General features: G+C 38.1%; 1 pseudogene; it reads left to right on the forward strand.

Annotated features, from left to right (window-relative positions):
- Positions 1–227: 227 nt before the first annotated feature.
- The window catches only part of LOC129044728 (putative selection and upkeep of intraepithelial T-cells protein 1 homolog), a 73740-nt pseudogene continuing 57471 nt past the window's right edge, over positions 228–16496 (forward strand).

Raw genomic sequence — 16496 nt, forward strand, 5'->3', positions numbered from 1 at the left:
TGTACATCAGGTTACATCTTGCTTTCCTTCAGAGTGAGGCGTGTCATGTTAGTACTTTCATACTGCCAGCTGTGATCACTGAAGCTGAACAAAGAGTTCTACCCACAGGTTGAAGCAGCCAGTCCCCTGGGAATTTCCCTTGGACTGGAACATAAGAATCAGGCTGGCAGAATCAGATTCCCTGAGTTTGACAGCAGAGGAAAGGGCTTTGCTAGGCAGTTTCCCTGATCCCCATCTCACTCTGGCACATCCTGCCCTAGCTACAAGAAAACTGCTGAAGCACTGTCGAAATTCATGTGACTCAGTTGAGACTCATTCTGTAGGGACAACAGAGAACTGATTTGGATCACCTGGCTCAAGTGGGTGAGTAGATTTAGTAAGATTTAGGGACACAGTCCTTGCTTCATTGATGGTCTTCATTTTTATTCCTCTCTCTTCTTTGTGCCTTCTAGGGGGAACTCCACTCCACATTTCCAGGGACTTGACAGTCCTGTATTTAGCCACTAGTTTAAGGCATATCCCACATGTCCTACCTGAGCCTATTAGAGGCTTTATGAAGTCAGCTGTATCTGGGTTGTGGGAATGTGGTGAGACTAGAGAATGTCATGGTGTTAAGCCCATTGCTGTGCTTCATTTGCTGTAAAATGATTCTGTTTGTGAGAGACAATGTTGTATAGCAGGGGTCCCCACCCCTGGGCCACAGACTGTTACTGCTCCATGGCCTGTTAGAAATCAGGCCAACAGCAGGAAGTGAGTGCAGGGCCAGCAAGCGAAGCTCCATCTGTATTTATAGGTCATCCCCAGTGCTCACATTACCTCCTGAGCTCCGTCTCCTGTCAGATCAGCAGCGGCATTAGATTAATATAGGAGTGTGAAACCTATTGTAAACTGTGCATGTGAGGGATCTAAGTTGCATGCTCCTTATGCCTGATGATCTGTCAGTCTCCCACTGTCACGCCCAGATGGGACCATCTAGTTGCAGGAAAACCAGGACAGGCCTCCCACTGATTCTACATTATGGTGAGTTGCATAATTATTTCATTACATATTACAATGTTATAATAGTAGAAATAAACTGCCCAATAGATTTAAGGCACTTGATACATCACCAAACTAATCCTCCCTTCCCCCAGTCCATGGAAAAACTGTTTCCCACGAAATCTGTCCTTGGTATCAAAAAGGTTGGGGACTGCTGTTGTATGGGATATCACGGAATGAAAAGGCATTCTGTATGTATATGAGTTGTTGTGCATTAAGAAGTGCTGCTGGCAGGGACATCAGATCCAATAACAGAGTATCTGTCCCTTCAAGGTAAATGAGTGTCCCTTTAATTATAGATGTGCCCATCTAACCTATTAGGTTCCTGAAAACTAAAAGTCCTCTACTGCATGTCTTTTGGCTAGGGAGAAGATGAGGGACTCCTTCAGAGCTGAAATGGAGACCTCTGGGTTTTTCAAACATGTGCTCAGTTGTCTATTTAGAACTTTAAATTTCCCCTTTTCCTTAAGTCCGTCTTCCAGGGTAGTCTGAAGAAGGTAGAGGACTGCACAGTCTTTACAATTGCTACTTTTTGCCATAGCAACCAAGTCATTTTGTTTTCTTCTCTGCACCTTACTCCTCACTTGCGGTTAATCTTTGTGCCTCAAATATTGGCAAATTGCATCCATATATTAGCTGTGCCCTCCTCGACTACATAAGCAACCCAATTTCAGAATCATATTTGGAGGGTTTCTTTCTGGGAGGCAATTTAAGTACCAGTTCCTGCATCAGTCATGGTTCTAATAAAAAAAAAAAGTTGAAATGCTCAAATTTTGGGGCATTCAAATAAAAGATCATTTACAAATGTGCGAACAAGGTGTAGAGAAATCCTATTGCAATACCCTGGAGCTAAAATAAAAGGGTTGTGACCAGGCCTGGGCTTGAGGGAGCAGGAGCAGGAAGCAGTAACTAAAACTTGAGGACAACAAGGACTTTTTTGTTTTAATGAAAATTATGAGTCGAGATTTGAATCTGGTTCCAAAGCCCCTGCTTTTTATCCCTTTTAAACAATAAAATTCAATATACTAAAAATGATGAGTGAACTAATACTTTATCATTCTTAATTTTCTTGTAGTACTTATACATTATAGTATAGTACCTATTAGGCACCATTATGACCACTTTATATATAATAATTCCATCAATTCCAACAATAAATGTAATGAGGAAAAATTATTATTCCTTACTTACAGCTGAATAAACAGAGTCACAGAGTGTTTTTATAGTAACTTGCCTAAGTTCATACAACTAAATAGTAAAAACAGGATTTCTACTTAGCAGTACCATTTTAGGACCTCGCTTTTAATCACTATGCTTACTACCTCTTAGCCTCTTAGTAGTTCCTATCCTAGAGGATAAAGCTTAAATTCATTACCCTAGCATATGAAGCCCTTCACAGTGTGCTCTCTGCCTCATTCCTTAATCTTGCTAGACAAATATATTCCTCAATTTCCCTTGCTCAGTAGGGTTTCTGCATATTGAATCTGGTGTATGTCCCCATTCCCTTTATATTCTATGAGATAACCACCTCATTCTTCAAAATGTTGACACCACCTCACTAGTAAAGTCTTCACTTTGTGGATCTTCTCCCTGCCATGATGCTGCAGAGTGAATTGCTCTCCAAGGTTGCAAGAACTGCCCATGTACATAAGATGGCATTTTTACATTATTGTTAATATCCAAGTGTCTGTTCACTTGTCTATGACCCTAGAATCTAGCAAACCTTTTTTTGTTGAGGGATGAATAGATAACCATCACATCTGTCTGCTGAAACAAAAGCCAAAACATTATAGAACTGATGAAAAACCTTCACATTAGACTAAAATATGCAATTGTATTTTACCCTTTGTTCTCCATGGCCATAGTAGGCTCATTCATCTGTCTCTAATTGTGAGTTCTTCAGAAGCAGGAAATTCTGAGGGATTGCCATAACTAAAGAAAAGAAAGTCATATTCTCTTATAAAGTGGTTACTTATTCATTCCATAAGAATAATAGATCTAAATGTGTCTTTAAATTTTTCTTTGAACCTAAATGAAACTAAATGTGGCAGATGCTTAGGCTACTAAGGTTTTGGAGAACAGGACCTACTCCCTAGATCTGCTGCCACTTTCTCTGGAGAAGCAGGTTCACCTGATGAAATTTACAACACCGGAAGACAAATGACATCTAGCCTGGGAGGAAGAAATCCTTTAATGAGAAAGAAGCCGCTGGCTGGACTTGGTCATTATATTGAACATCTTAAAAGTAGAGTTACCAGATTTAGAAAATAAAAATTATATGATGCACAAGAAATATTTATACCAAAAAACTTGCACTGCCGATCTGAAATTCAAATCTAACTGGGGGTTCTATGTTTTATCTGGTAACTCTATTTGAGAGTTAATTACTGCAGGAAGATGTGGAGATATGTGATTTCTGTGACATATTAATCCTGTTCTCACTGAACCTGCCTAATTTCTTATCACAGGTATAATGGAAACTACAGGGCTATCTTTATCCAGATACTTTGTTGTTATGAATCTCCTCCAGATGACAACATCAAGTTCAGGTATGACTCTCTCTTACCCTTACGGGCCTTGGCAATATGAAGTGTGCCAGAAAAAGCAAGGACCAAACAAAAGGGACAAACTCTTGAGCATTGTTCCTTAGGTTTAATACATAGTTATGTAATGAGGATATGTACTATAAGAACTGTCTTATGGTTAGGAAAAATTACTTCTAATCAGCAAGTCTTTATCATGTATTGGGTTCCAGGGAGAAAAAAAAAATGAAGAAGACCTAATATTTGCCCTTACGAACTCAATATTTGTATTGAGGTGACATGATTTACTTATATCTTATACAATGAAGAAGCTGTCCAAATTGTGGTCCATATTGGAACCCATGTGAGTTCTCTGTAGAGTAAGATAAGCAAAGACACAATAGGCTGGTGGGACCTTGATAGGTGATGAAAATTTGCAGTGGAAGAGGATTAATGCAAAGCAGACATAAATATAGTTTATTTAGAGACATATACATTAAAATCCTGAACCAATAAGTGGCACACAAAATTTAAAATTTCTGGCAAAAGCTACTTGTTGCATGGTACAAATCTTACCGATGCATAGTTGGGTAGTGTTCAGTCTTTGGCTAATAAAACAAAAGCTGCCACAAACACCCTTGTACATATATTTTGAGCATATCTATGAGTAAGAATGTAGGAAATATTTCTATGAATAGAACTATTTTGTCAAAGGCTATGTGCTGTTTTTATTATGATATTAAAAATATTATTCTGAAATAGTTACCAATGTACATGTCCACCAACAGCATATGTGAGTTTGTCAGGTGGGTGTTACAGGTTTCAGGGTATTTTATATTTTCCATACTTACAGATGAAAAATAGAAACTCACAGTGATAATATTTTAATATCTTACTTGTTTATTGAGTTAGGGTAGCCTTCTTTCCTCTCAAAAAATTGTATTCATTTTCTCTAAACTGCCTACTTGCTGGCCTTACTCCACATTTTGTTTGCATTAAACTTGCACAAATCTCTTTTTGATCTGTTATAACTGCTGCATGTGTTTCTGACCAGTTTATAATTCAATAGACTTGTTAGTTATATTTTGGATGTGCAGAATTGTTTGGTTTTTGACTTTTGATTTTATTTTGTGAATTACAAAATTTCCCGCAAGTTTCCATTTATTTTGCCCTCCTTTTTCTCCTCATTGACTTTTAACATTTTTATAGACTTTATTTTCTATAGAAGTTTTAGGTTTACAGAAAAAATGTGCAGAAGGTATACAAAGTTCCCACATAGCCCCACTCCCTCTTCCCTACCTGCCCCCCTTCCACAGAGTTTCCCCTTTTGTTAACCTCTTGCATTTGTGTGGTACATTTATTGAAATTAATGAACAAATATTGATAGATTATTATTAACTAAAGTCCAAGTTTACATTAGACACTCTGTGTGTACCTTTCTCTAGGATTTAACAAATTGTTATATAAATGAGCCAGAGATAGCCTTTGCATATTGGCCCTTTGCTGCTTACTTCTTAAATCAGGCTGAGACTCATTAGCTCAAAAGCCCACAATGCCAAACTGAAATGTTTTCTCATCCAGTTGTTGTAAATATATCTCCAACAGGCAGATTTTTTTTTGCCATTTTATGTCTTCCTGCTTTGTACAGCTTGGGAAACTGCACCCAACATCTGCCAGCCGTAGATAAGAAAAATCTTGTAGTTATATAAACTGCAGGCTGCTGCCCTTCAGAGCCCTCTGACCCAGCAGCTTCCTACCATGCTGTGAAGTGATGTTATCTAGACATGCAGCATCTCCCTTCCCATCTTTGGGAGCTCCTTTGTCCTCCTGCATTCTGGATGGTGGTCCCCTGTGCTTCTATAAGGCCTTATGCTGTGAGGACTGTTCTTTTTGCAACCCTGTCCAAGTAGTGTCCAAATAGAAGCTTTGTGTGCTACTGCCACCTGTGGTCTTATCTTTTTCCTTGATAAGCCTCTGAAATTCTCAAATTCATTATATAAATGTATTATGCTATGTATCCACTGTTATAGTATCATAGGATATAATTTCACCATCATAAAAATGTCCTGTGCTTCACCTGTTCATCCCTCCCTTCCCCTAAGGCCTGGCCAATTACTGCTCTTTTTACTGTCTCTATAGGTCTGACTCAGAATTTCATATGGTTGGAAATTCAACAACCCTTCATGCTAAAAACTCTCAATAAATTAGGTATTGATGGGACGTATCTCAAAATAATAAGAGCTATCTATGACAAACCCACAGCCAATATCATACTGAATGGACAAAAACTGGAAGCATTCCCTTTGAAAACTGGTACAAGACAGGGATGCCCTCTCTCACCACTCCTATTCAACATAGTGTTGGAAGTTCTGGCCAGGACATTTAGGCAGGAGAAGGAAATAAAGGGTATTCAATTAGAAAAAGAGGAAATCAAATTGTCCCTGTTTACAGACGACATGATTGTATATCTAGAAAACCCCATTGTCTCAGCCCAAAATCTACTTAAGCTGATAAGCAACTTCAGCAAAGTCTCAGGATACAAAATCAATGTACAAAAATCACAAGCATTCTTATACACCAATAACAGACAAACAGAGAGCCAAAGCATGAGTGAACTCCCATTCACAATTGCTTCAAAGAGAATAAAATACTTAGGAATCCAACTTACAAGGGACGTGAAGGACCTCTTCAAGGAGAACTATAAACCACTGCTCAATGAAATAAAAGAGGATACAAACAAATGGAAGAACATTCCATGCTCATGAGTAGGAAGAATCAATATCGTGAAAAATGGCCATACTGCCCAAGGTAATTTATAGATTCAATGCCATCCCCATCAAGCTACCAATGACTTTCTTCACAGAATTGGAAAAAACTACTTTCAAGTTCATATGGAACCAAAAAAGAGCCCACATTGCCAAGTCAATCCTAAGCCAAAAGAACAAAGCTGGAGGCATCACGCTACCTGACTTCAAACTATACTACAAGGCTACAGAAACCAAAACAGCATGGTACTGGTACCAAAACAGAGACATAGATCAATGGAACAGAACAGAGCCCTCAGAAATAACGCTGCATATCTACAACTATCTGATCTTTGACAAACTTGAGAAAAACAAGCAATGAGGAAAGGATTCCCTATTTAATAAATGGTGCTGGGAAAACTGGCTAGCCATATGTAGAAAGCTGAAACTGGATCCCTTCCTTACACCTTATACAAAAATTAATTCAAGATGGATTAAAGACTTAAATGTTAGACCGAAAACCATAAAAACCCTAGAAGAAAACCTAGGCATTACCATTCAGGACATAGGCATGGGCAAGGACTTCGTGTCTGAAACACCAAAAGCAATGGCAACAAAAGCCAAAATTGACAAATGGGATCTCATTAAACTAAAGAGCTTCTGCACAGCAAAAGAAACTACCAACAGAGTGAACAGGCAACCTACAAAATGGGAGAAAATTTTTGCAACCTACACATCTGACAAAGGGCTAATATCCAGAATCTACAATGAACTCAAACAAATTTACAAGAAAAAAACAAACAACCCCATCAAAAAGTGGGCAAAGGATATGAACAAACACTTCTCAAAAGAAGACATTTATGCAGCCAAAAGACACATGAAAAAATGCTCATCATCACTGGCCATCAGAGAAATGCAAATCAAAACCACAATGAGATACCATCTCACACCAGTTAGAATGGCAATCATTAAAAAGTCAGGAAACAACAGGTGCTGGAGAGGATGTGGAGAAATAGGAACACTTTTACACTGTTGGTGGGACTGTAAACTAGTTCAACCATTGTGAAAGTCAGCGTGGCGATTCCTCAGGGATCTAGAACTAGAAATACCATTTGACCCAGCCATCCCATTACTGGGTATATACCCAAAGGACTATAAATCATGCTGCTATAAAGACACATGAACATGTATGTTTATTGCGGCACTATTCACAATAGCAAAGACTTGGAACCAACCCAAATGTCCAACAATGATAGACTGGATTAAGAAAATGTGGCACATATACACTATGGAATACTATGCAGCCATAAAATATGATGAGTTCATGTCCTTTGTAGGGACATGGATGAAATTGGAAATCATCATTCTCAGCAAACTATCTCAAGAACAAAAAAGCAAACACCGCATATTCTCACTCATAGATGGGAATTGAACAATGAGAACACATGGACACAGGAAGGGGAACATCACACTCTGGGGACTCTTGTGGGGTGGGGGGAGGGGGGAGGGATAGCATTAGGAGATATACCTAATGCTAAATGATGAGTTAATGGGTGCAGCACACCAGCATGGCACATGTATACATATGTAACTAAACTGCACATTGTGCACATGTACCCTAAAACTTAAAGTATAATAATAATAAAAACAAAAACAAAAACAAAGACAGACTCTGCTGGGATGAGAGGCTGAGCTTCCTGACCCCAGGCTTGAGTTCAGTCTGTTGACTGTCAGATTACTGGGATTTAAACTACTAAATAAATTCAGCAAACTTTTCTACCTGAAAAAAAAAAAAAAAAAAAAAAAGAATTTCATACGGTTGGATTCATACAGTCTGTGCTCTTTTCAAACTGACTTATTTCACTTAATAATATGTATTTAATCTTCCTACATGTCTTTTAATGGCTTCATAACTCATTTCTTTCTATCACTGAGTAATAGTTCATTGTATGGACTTATCATAGTTTGTTTATTCATTCACTTACTGAAGCACATCCTGACTGCTTCCAATTTTAACAAGTATTAGAAAAGACTCTTTAAGCATTTGTATCAAGTTTTTGTGTGAATGTAGTTTTCAACTAATTTGGGTTATACTTAGAAGCACAATTTCTAGATTATATAGTAAGCTTATATTCAGCTTTGCAAGAATGTCAAACTGCCTTCCAAAGTTCCTATACCATTTTGCACTCCCACCAGCAATGAATGAGAGTTCCTGTTCTTCACGTCCTTGTTTGTATTTTTGATTTCAGCCATTCTTATAATAGGTTTAGGGTAGTATCTCATTGTTTGAATTTGCAATTCCTAAATGAAATATGATTTTGAGCATTTTAACATCTTTATTTGTCATCTATCTTCTTTAATAAACTGTTCAGATATTTTGTCTATTTTTAATTGTGTGGTTTGTTTTTACACTGTTAATTTGTATATTCTGCATAGAATCCTTCATCAGCTATCTTTTGCAATTTTTTTTTAGTCTGTGGCTTGTCTTTTTCTTCTCTTAACAAAAGCTTTTGCAGAGCAGACATTTTTAATTTTAATGAACCAAAATTTGAATATAATGAATTAGTGTTTGATCTGTTATACCTTTTCTATACATTCTTGACCAGTTTGAAATTCAATTTAGTGACTTATTTTTATGTTGTGCAATTCAACAGTTTCTTCTTTTCACAGTGTCCAAGTCCTACGTTTGCTTAGTAAGAGTTTTCCAGACCACATTTCAAGATTATAACAATGACTCTTTCATTTTTTTTAAATTTTGAAACTAACCCATGCAAAATGATTTCTTATATAATTGAGATTAAAATCTGACATTATTTTTTTCAAAAAATACCTAGTTTTTTTTTTATTTATTAAGTAATCCATCTTTCTTCAGATATCCCAGATGTTATTTTTATCATAAACCAAATTCCCCTAAGGATTTACATTTCCAAACTCTGTCCCATCGAACTCTCTTCTCATGGGCCAATTATAGAACTTTTAAAAAAATGTAGTATTTATATAATTAATTTAATATCTTGTAGAAATAATCTCTGCTCAGTGTTTTTTATAATATAGTTTTTCTATTTAAAGTTTATAAGCATATTTTCTTTTTTGAAGTACTTTAAAGATATTTTTATTTTCAGGATCTCAAATGGTTACATCAAGTTATGTGTGCTGTATTGTTGATTTTAACATAAAATGTTCGATATTTTCCATTATGCCTTTCAAATTTTTTTCTTTCTTTTTCTTTATTTTCTCTAAGATTGTTGTAAACTGGAAAATGTGATAAAATATGTATTATACAACCTTAAGAATATATCAAATTATATATCTAGTTAGATATAAAAACTAGTATAGAATAACAATGAAATAATTTTACCTTGCATTATTATTATTATTTTAGAATAGACATAAAGGTAAATATGACAATTAGCTTATAATCACTCTATATGTGATATTTTGCTGTTACATATGCATTTAAAACACATTCAAAATAATCAATATTTTAAATAGATCATTGGAGTTTAATTGATTAAAGCACTAAAATTTGCAGAGTCTGCAAAATATCTCAAGCACTGATCTTAGGAGCAGTTTAGGGAGGGTAAGAATCTTGTAGCCTCAAGCTGCAATGCCCTTTAGCCATAATTCCTAATCTTGTGGCTAATGTTAGTCCTACAGAGGCAATCTAGTCCCCAGGCAAGAAGGAGGCCTGCTTTGGGAAAGGGCTGTTATCATCTTAGTTTTAAACTATAAACTATAAATAAGTTTCTCCCAAAGTTAGCTCAGCCTACGCCCAGGAATGAACAAGGACAGTTTGGGTGTTAGAAGCAAGATGGAGGCAGTTACGTTAGGTCTCTTTCACTGACTCAGTCTTAATTTTGCAAAATCGATTTCACTTTCCTCAATGAGTGGGGCAAGGGACCAACATGGAGAGTTTGAAATGTCCCCTCTTCCCACATCTTATTGTAGTCAGGGACTAAATATCAACTTTGAGAGTTTCTGAGCCTCAACACTGAAAGAACATCTGTTACAGCCAAGTTGTATCACAAACAGAAAATGATAAATGAAACATCCTAACCTGTGTACATTTGTAGGGGCAGGTGGTGGTAGTTTAAGACATCTTGTTGGTAACATCCAAGAAAATAGAGAGACGCGACGTGTTAAGCATAGTACTTCCATAATAGCAGACTGTGAAGAATAAGGAGGTCAAACTAAACATAGAATGTGTGAGAATTTTCCAGAATTTAAAAAAGACAAGAATCATCCAATTCAAGAAGCACTATGAAAGAGCCAGAAAAAGACAAATGCATTCATACATGGATTCATTATAGTTAAAATGGAGTAAATTTTAAGAACTGCCTGAAAGTATGTTTAGAGTAAATGAAATAATGGAATGAAGATGGGCATGTGTGGCTGGCAAGATGACTGAATAGGAACAGCTCGTCTGCACCTCCCAGCAAAATCATTGCAGAAGATGGGTGATTTCTGCATTTCCAACTGAGGTACCCAGCTCATGTCATTGAGACTGGTTAGACAGAGGGTGCACTGAGGGCAAGCTGAAGCAGGGTGGGGCATCACCTCACCCGGGAAGTGCAAGGGGTTGGGGAACTCCCTCCCCTAGCCAAGGGAAGCCACGAGGGACTGTGCCATGAGCAGCAGTGCTTTCCAGCCGAGATACTACGCTTTTACCATGGTCTTCACAACCCATAGACCAGGAGATTCCCTCAGGTGCCTACGCCACCAGAGCCCTGGGTTTCAAGCACAAAACTGGGCGGCTATTTGGGCAGACACCAAGCTAGCTGCAGGAGTTTTTGTTCATACCCCAGTGGCGCCTGGAATGCCAGGGAGAGAGAACCATTCACTTGGCTGGAAATGGGGCTGACGCCAGGGAGCCAAGTGGTCTAGCTCAGCAGATCCCATTTCCATGGAGCCCAGCAAGCTAAGATCCACTGGCTTGAAATTCTTGCTGCCAGCACAGCAGTTGGAAGTCATCCTGGAATGCTTGAGCTTGGTGCAGAGAAGGGCATCCACCATTACTGAGGCTTGAGTAGACGGTTTACCCCTCACAGTGTAAACAAAGCCGCCTGAAATTTCAAACCAGGCAGAGCCCACCGCAGCTCCGCAAAGCCACTGTAGCCAGACTGTCTCTCTAGATTCTTCCTCTCTGGGCAGGACATCTCTGAAAGAAAGGCAGCAGCCCCAGTCAGGGGCTTATAGATAAAACTCTCATCTCCCTGGAACAGAGAACCTGGGGGAAGGTTGGCTGTGGGCACAGCTTCAGCAGACTTAAACATTCCTGACTGCTGGCTCTGAGGAGAGAAGTGGATCTCCAAGCACAGCACTTGAGCTCTGCTAAGGGACAGATTGCCTCCTCAAGTGGGTACCTGACCCCTGTTCCTCCTGATGGGGAGACACCTCCCAGAAGGGGTTGACAGACACCTCATATGGGAGAGCTCTGGCTGGCATCTGGTGGGTGCCCATCTGAGACAAAGCTTCCAGAGGAAGGAAAGGGCAGCAATCTTGGCTGTTCTGTAGCTTCCACTGGTGATACCCAGGCAAACAGGGTCTGGAGTGGACCGACAGCAAACTCCAGCAGACCTGCAGCAGAGGGGCCTGACTGTTAGAAGGAAAACTAACAAACAGAAAGAATAGCATCAGCATCAACAAAAAGGATGTCCACACCAAAACCCCAACTGAAAGTCAGCAATATCAAAACCAAAGGTAGATAAATCCACGAAGATAAGGAAAAAACAGGGCAAAAAGGCTGAAAATTCCACAAACCAGAAAACCTCTTAATAACAAACTCCTCCGAGCTAATGGAGCATGTTCCAACCCAATGCAAGGAAGCTAACAACCTTTAAAAAAGGTTAAAGGAATTGCTAAATAGAATAGCCAGTTTAGAGAAGAACAGAAATGACTTAATGGAGCTGAAAAACACAGCACGAGAATTTTGTGAAGCATACACAAGTATCAATAGCTGAATCGATCAAGAGGAAGAAATTATATCAGAGACTGAAGATCAACTTAATGAAATAAAGCATGAAGACAAGATTAGAGACAAAAGGATGAAAAGGAATGAATGAAGCTGCCAAGAAGTATGGGACTATGTGAAAAGAACAAACCTATGTTTGATTGGTGTACCTGAAAGTGAAGGGGAAAATGGAACCAAGTTGGAAAACACTCTTCAGGATATTATCCCAACCTAGCAAGACAGGCCAACATTCAAATTCAGGAAATACAGAGAACACCACAAAGATACTCCTCGAGAAGAACAACCCAAGACACATAATTGTCAGATTCACCAAGGTTGAAATGAAGGAAAAAATGTTAAATGCAGCCAGAGAGAAAGGTCGGGTTATCCACAAAGGGAAGCCCATCAGACCAATAGTGGATGTCCATGCAGAAACCCTACAAGCTAGAAGAGAGTGTGGGCCAATATTCAACATTCTTAAAGAAAAGAATCTTCAACCCAGAATTTCATATCCAGTTTCATATCCAGCCAAACTAAGCTTCGTAAGTGAATGAGAAATAAAATCCCTTACAGACAAGCAAATGCTGAGAGATTTTGTCACCACCAGGCCTGCCTTACAAGAACTCCTGAAGGAAGCACTAAATATAGAAAGGAAAAACTGGTACCAGCCACTGCAAAAACATACCAAATTGTAAAGACCATCAACACTATGAAGAAACTGCATCAACTAATGGGCAAAATAACCAGTTAGCATCATAATGACAGGATCAAATTCACACATAACAATATTAACCTTAAATGTAAATGGGCTAAATGCCCCAGTTAAAAGACACAGACTGGAAAATTGGATAAAGAGTCAAGACCTTCAGTGTGCTGTATTCAGGAGACCCATCCCATCTCATGTGCAAAGACACACATAGGCTCAAAATAAAGGGATGGAGGAATATTTACCAAGCAAATGGAAAGCAAAAAATGCAGGGGTCGTAATCTTAGTCTCTGATAAAACAGAGTTTAAACCAACAAAGATCAAAAAAGACAAAGAAGGGCATTACATAATGGTAAAGGGATCAATGCAACAAGAAAAGCCAAATATCCTAAATATATATGCACCCAAAACAGGAGCACCCAGATTCATAAAGCAAGTTCTTAGAGAACTACAAAGAGATGTAGACTTTGACTTAATGATAATGGGAGACTTTAACACCCCACTGTCAATATTAGACATATCAACGAGACATAAAATTAACAAGATATTCAGGTCTTGAACTCAGCTCTGGACAAAGTGGACCTAACAGACATCTACAGAACTCTCCACCCCAAATTAACAGAATATACATTCTTCTCAACACCACATCACATTTATTCTAAAATCGACCACATAATTGGAGGTAAAGCACTCCTCAGCAAAAGCAAAAGAATGGAAATGATAACAAACAATCTGTCAGACCACAGTGCAATCAAATTAGAACTCAGGATAAAGAAACTCACTGAAAACTGCACAACTACATGGAAACTGAACAATCTGCTCCTGAATGACTACTGGATAAATAACAAAATTAAGGCAGAAATAAGTAAGTTCTTTGAAACTGATGAGTACAAAGACATAATGTACCAGAATCTCTGGGACACAACTAAAGCAGTGTTTAGAGGGAAATTTATAGCACTAAATGCCCACAGGAGAAAGTGGGAAAGATACCCTAACATCACAATTAAAAGAACTAGAGAAGCAATAGCAAACAAATTCAAAAGCAAGCAGAAGAAAATAAATAACTAAGATCAGGGCAGAAGTGAAGAAGACACAAAAAACCCTTCCAAAAATCAATGAATCCAGAAGCTAGTTTTTTGAAAAAAATTAACAAAAGAGATAAATGGCTAGCCAGACTAATGAAGAAAAAAGAGAAGAATCAAATAGACACAACAAAAAATGATAAAGTGGTTATCACCACTGATCCCACAGAAATACAAACTACCGTCAGAGAATACTATAAACACCTCTATGCAAATAAACTAGAAAATCTAGAAGAAATGGATAAATTTCTGGACACATACACCCTCCTTAGACTAAACCAGGAAGAAGTCGAATCCCTGAATAGACCAATAACAAGTTCTGAAATTGAGGCAGTAATTCATAACCTACCAACAAAAGCCCAGGACCAGAGGGATTCACAGCCAAATTCTACCAGAAGTACAAAAAGGAGCTGGTAGCATTCCTTCTGAAATTATTTCAAACAATAGAAAAAGAGGGACTCCTCCCTGACTAATTTTATGAGGGCAGCGTCATCCTGATTCCAAAACCTGGCAAAGACACAATTAAAAAAAAAAAGAAAATTTCAGGCCAATATCCCTGATGAACATCAATGTGAAAATTCTCAATAAAATACTGGCAAAATGAATCCAGCAGCACATCAAAAAGCTTATCCACCACGACGAAGTTGGCTCCATCCCTGAGAAGCAAGGCTGGTTCAACATATACAAATCAATAAACCTAATCCATCACATAAACAAAACCAATGACAAAAACGACATGATTATCTCAATAGATGCAGAAAAGGCCTTCAATAAAATTCAACATTCCTTCATGCTAAAAACTCTCAATAAACTAGGTATTGATGGAATGTATCTCAAAATAATAAGAGCTATTTATGACAAACCCACAGCCAACATCATTCTGAATGGGCAAAAGCTGGAAGCATTCCCATAGAAAATCGGCACAAGACGAGGATGCCCTCTCTCACCACTCCTATTCAACATAGTATTGAAGTTCTGACCAGGGCAATCAGGCAACAGAAAGAAATAAAGCATGCTCACATAGGAAGAGAGGAATTCAAATTGTCTCTGTTTGCCAATGACATGATTGTATATTTAGAAAACCCCATGGTCTCAGCCCAAAAACTCCTTAAGCTGATAAGTAACTTCAGCAATGTCTCAGGATGCAAAATCAATGTGCAAAAATTACAAGGATTCCCATACACGAATAATAGACAAACAGAGAGCCAAATAATGAGTGAACTCCCATTGACAATTGCTACAAAGAGAATCAAATACCTAGAAATACAACTTACAAGGGATGTGAAGGGCCTCTTCAAGAAGAACTACAAACCACTGCTCAAGGAATTAAGAGAGGACAAAAACAAATGGAAAAACATTCCATGCTCATGGATAGGAAGAATCAATATTGTGAAAATGGCCATACTACTTAAAGTAATTTATAGATTGAATGCTAACCCCATCAGGCTACCATTGACTTTCCGCACAGAATTAGGAAAAACTACTTTAAATTTCATATGGAACCAAAAAAGAGCCTATATAGCCAAGGCAATCCTAAGCAAAAAGAACAAACCTGGAGGCATCATTCAACCTGACTTTAAACTATACTACAAGGCTACAGTAACCCAAACATCATGGTACTGGTAACCAAACAGATATATTGACCAATGGAACAGAACACAGGCCTCAGAAATAACCCCACACATCTACAACCATCTGATCTTTGGCAAACCTGACAACAACATGCAATAGGGAAAGGATTCCCTATTTAATAAATGATGTTGGGAAAACTGGCTAGCCATATACAGAAAACTGAAACTGGACCCGTTCCTTACACTTTACACAAAAATTAACTCAAGATGAATTAAAAACTTAAATGTAAGACCTAAAACCATGAAAACCTCAGAAGAAAACCTAGGCAATACCATTCAGGACATAGGCACGGGCAAAGACTTCATGACTAAAACACCAAAAGCAATGGAAACAAAAGCCAAAATTGACAAATGGGATCTAATTAAACTAAAGAGCTTCTGCACAGCAAAAGAAACTACCATCAGAGTGAACGGGCAATCTACAGAATGGGAGAACATTTTCGCAACCCGCTCATCTGACAAAGGGCTAATATCCAGAATCTACAAGGAACTTAAACAAATTTACAAAAGAACAAACAACCCCATCAAAAAGTGGGGAAAAGATATGAACAGACATTTCTCAGAAGAAGACATTTATGTGGCCAACACACATATGAAAAAAAGCTCATTATCACTGGTCATTAGAGAAATGCAAATCAAAACCACAATGAGATACCATCTTATGCCAGTAAGAATGGTGATCATTAAAAAATCAGAAAACAACAGATGCTGGTGAGGTTGTGGAGAAATAGGAATGCATTTACTGGGTATATACCAAAAGGATTATAAATCATTCTACTACAAAGACACATGCACACATGTGTTTATTGCAGCACTGTTCACA

The sequence above is a fragment of the Pongo pygmaeus genome, chromosome 1 (genome assembly GCF_028885625.2).
Source record: "Pongo pygmaeus isolate AG05252 chromosome 1, NHGRI_mPonPyg2-v2.0_pri, whole genome shotgun sequence".
Lineage (NCBI taxonomy): Eukaryota > Metazoa > Chordata > Mammalia > Primates > Hominidae > Pongo > Pongo pygmaeus.